We start from the raw sequence: 4000 nt of genomic DNA on the forward strand, positions 1-4000 counted from the left end.
ATGTTGACATCCAGTTATGCCAGCACCATTTGTTGAAGATGATTTCCTTTTTCCATTGTACAGTTATGGCTTCTTTTTTAAAAATCAGGTGTTCAAGCCGGTGGTGGTGGCGCATGCCTTTAATCCCAGCACTTGGGAGGCAGTGGCAGGTGGATCTCTGTGAGTTCGAGGCCAGCCTGGTCTCCAAACCAGTTCCAGGAAAGGGGCAAAGCTACACAGAGAAACCCTGTCTCGGAAAACAAAACAAAACAAAACAAAACAAAACAAAACAAAACAACAACAACAACAACAACAACAAATCAGGTGTTCATAGGTGTACTGATTAATGTAAGGGTCTTCAATTTGATTCCATTGATCCATGTGTCTGTTTTTGTTTTTGTTTTTGCCAGAGCTGAGGATTGAACCCAGGGCCTTGTGCTTGCTAGGCAAACGCTCTACCACTGAGCTAAATCCCCAACCCCCATGTGTCTGTTTTTATGCCAATACCAAGCTGTTTTTATTTTATAGCTCTATAGTAGAGTTTGAAGTCAGTGATGGTGATGCCTTTAGAAGTTCCTTTATTATACTGGATTGTTTCTGCTATCCTGGGTTTTTGTTTTTCCATATGAAGTTGAGTATTGTTCTTTCCAGGTCTGTGAAGAATTGTGTTGGGATTTTGATGTGGATTGCATTGAATCTGTAGATTGCTTTTGGTAAGACTGCCATTTTTACTATGTTGAGCCTACCTATGCAAGAGCATGGGAGAGCTTTCCATTTTCTGATATAGATGGGGTGGATGTTGGGGTGGGCCAAGTTCTGTATCTGGGCCTGGCCTGCAGGATGAGCGCTCTTCAGTATTGCCCCAACTAATTCACCTCCTGCAAAAATGAGTGAAGAGTGGGGCCAGTTTTCCTGCTTTCATACTCTGAGGGTTGGCTCTCCCTACCCACACCATTAGGGCCAGCTTTATTGTGTTGCCCAAGTAAGGTACAGCTGATGAGGGGTAGGACAGCCCTCCTGCTCTTATGACTTCAGGGCCAGCTCCTCTACCTGTCTCAGGGTGGTAGGTGTGTGTGTGTGTGTGTGTGTGTGTGTGTGTGTGTGTGAGGGTATCTCTCCTTCGCCCATGTTAGCACATATCTGATGAGTAATGGGGACAGCTCTCCTTTGCTCATAAGATTGGGGCTAGGTCACCCTCACCTTTGACCACTGGCCAGCTCTGCTGTGCTGCCTAGGTGAAGGGCAGAGCCTGTTTCCTGAGTGCTGCAGCTGTTGGGGGGGGGTCAGCCCTCTCATTTGTAGGTGGTAATAGGTAATAGAGGGCATCTCTAACCCTCCCACACCACCACATGACAGACAAGTAGTGGGAACAGCTTTCTCACACTTACAACTTTGGGGCTGGCTCACCCACACCTCTGCCGACATGGTTGACTCTATTGTGTTACCCAGGTAAGGGGCAGGACTTGCTCTCCCAAGTATTGCAGCTGGTGTTATTTATTTATTTTATTGATGCAGAATCCCTAGTAGCTCTAGCTAGTTTCATCCTTACTATGTGGCCAAGGATGGCCTTGAACTCCTCATCCTCCTGCATCTACCTCCATAGTGCTGAGATTACAGGCATGTCACCATACCTAGCTCTGATGTTCTTAATTTTCTTAAGACCTCATTTATCTTGTTCTAGAACAGTTTCTGAGCCATGAAGTCCTTGTTTCCTTGGCTAGTTTTCCATTTCTCACATTGTAAGGATCTTGGTTTTTTTTTTTTTTTTTTCCTGTGACATATAGGTGGAGTTTTTCTGTGTTTTGGCAGCTGCTTCCCAAATAACCAACACAGAGGCTTAATATTAATTGTAAATGCTCAGCCAATAGCTCAGGCTTATTATTAATTAGCTCTTACATTTTAAGTTAACCCATATTCCTTATTTATGCTCTGCCAAGTGGCAGTACCTTTATTAGCATGGCACGTTCATCTCCTGTTCCCTCTGTGTTTGGCTGGTGACTCCTGACTCTGTCCTTCTCCTTCCCAGCATTCTCAGTTTGGCTTTCCTGCCTAACTTCATCCTGTTCAGCTATTGGCCAGCCAGCTTCTTTATTAAGCTAATCACAGTAACAAATCTTTACAGTGTACAAAAGGATTATTCCACAGCAGTGACAGGATTCCTATGTATCCCTAGATGACCTGTAATTTTCTATTAGCCCTGGATGGCCTGGAACTCAGAGATCCACTTCTCTGGGCCTATCACCACACCCAGCAAGAAATTTGTTTTCCTCTACTAAAGGTGGATAAGCCACCAATATCCAATATTCCATAAACCTCTCCCATCTTGACACCCCATGTATGTGCTATCTGCCAAGCCTTGAACACTTCTTCCTATCACATTCTCCCTTTTCTCAGCAACTATGAATTAGCCAATTACTTCACATTCTGAGGTCCAGTTTCCACCAATGGGATAAGGCACAGTCATGACCTGTGTTACCACAAAACAAGTGAACTTTCTGCCTGGTGTGCTTGCTCACTCTGTGTGGTAGAACATTCTGCTTTGATAGCTTGGTTTCAATTCTTTGTGTGTTTGTGAGACACTGAGAATATTCTCCAACAACATGCAAAGTAGAGTGTAGTGTCTAACCTCTTCTGTGGTTGGTAGATTTCCTGGATTCTGGGCACTCTCTGAAGGATCTACAAAATAAGATACAGGGTACAGATAAAGTTCTTTGAGGCCAGGAGAGTCGTTTAACCACAGAGATTATGGTAGTTAAGAAAGGATATGGGGATTAGTGTGTGTGTGGTTCAGACAAGGCAGAGACTTAGAGGCCCCCACAGCCTTTTAGGAGCTTCTCTGTGTCCTTTTCAACACCTCTCTGTCTTCATTCCCTCTCAGGGTTGGTCTCCAGTTTGTGGAAGCTGAGCGTTTGGAGTCTTTAAGGGAACGGGTAAAGTGAGGTACAGATCTGAATATTAAGATGGAGGAAGTCCAATGCTCCTTCCTGTTAGGGGCTTCCTGGGTGTTCTCCTTTTTCCTGTTCCTCCAAACTCCATACAAGCTCTTAGCTCCATTTGAGAGGAACCAAAACGTCTCCACATGGATGCCATCAGTGGAGACACACCAAGGCTCCCTTGTCAAATCCACTGTCCTGTTCCTGACATTCCTCCTGGATTTTTGTTGTGTCCTGACTCCTTCTGTCAGGCTGTGCTCATAGGTCCACACCAGAGAGAAAAAATAAAACAACAAAACAAAACAACAACTTAAAATGTTGTCATTGTGAATCTAGGAGCACACAATTGTTACCATAGCACCAAGGGTGAGGGGCTGAGAGGCAGGAGGATCAGTAGCTCAAGGTCACCTTCAGCTTCTTATCAAGTTTAAGGACAGTCCCAGCTACATGTGAACTTGTCTCAAAATATTAAAAAATAGAATAAAAATAAAAGCAAATGACAGAGTATCAGGAAGTTGAGTTTGTGGTGTGGAGGGTGTCATGCAAGCTTACCCCAGCTTCCCTCATTGGTCACCCTACCTGACTGTCCTATGCTGGCAGAGCCAGGAAGCTGTGCTGGGGAACATGTGTGTTCCACACTGCTTTCCCTCCTAAGACCCTGCAAGCACAGTGGTGCAGACACCCCTGGAGGGATGGCTCCTAGTGTTTGAACTGAAACCCCATACCACCATCTCTACTATCTCCAGCTATAACAGTTTCTTTCTTTTTTACAGTGTTTCTTTGTGTAACAGCTCTGGCTATCCTGGGACTTGCTTTGTAGACCAGGCTGGCCTCGAACTCACAGAGATCTGCCTGCCTCTGCCTCCCAAGTGCTAGGATGACAGGCATATGCCACCACTGCCCCACTGCTGTGTCAGTTTCTGACAACAGTCAAGTTGCTCTGATTGCTCACACACATTCTATACCTGGAGGTGGCAGTGTGTTTAATCTGGTGATTCCCTTACTGAAGGGCATTTTGATTCTACCCAGTTTGAGATGATTGCAGCCATGAGCATTTGTGAGGCCTCCTAGTAGATCTACCATTTGAG

General features: G+C 45.1%; 1 non-coding gene across 1 annotated transcript; it reads right to left on the reverse strand.

The window, feature by feature from the left end:
- Positions 1–383: 383 nt before the first annotated feature.
- Trnaa-agc lies at positions 384–458 on the reverse strand. The gene has a single exon. It is a non-coding gene; the product is annotated as a tRNA-Ala (tRNA).
- Between the last annotated feature and the right edge of the window lie 3542 nt (positions 459–4000).

Source organism: Onychomys torridus, chromosome 4 (assembly GCF_903995425.1).
Source record: "Onychomys torridus chromosome 4, mOncTor1.1, whole genome shotgun sequence".
NCBI lineage: Eukaryota > Metazoa > Chordata > Mammalia > Rodentia > Cricetidae > Onychomys > Onychomys torridus.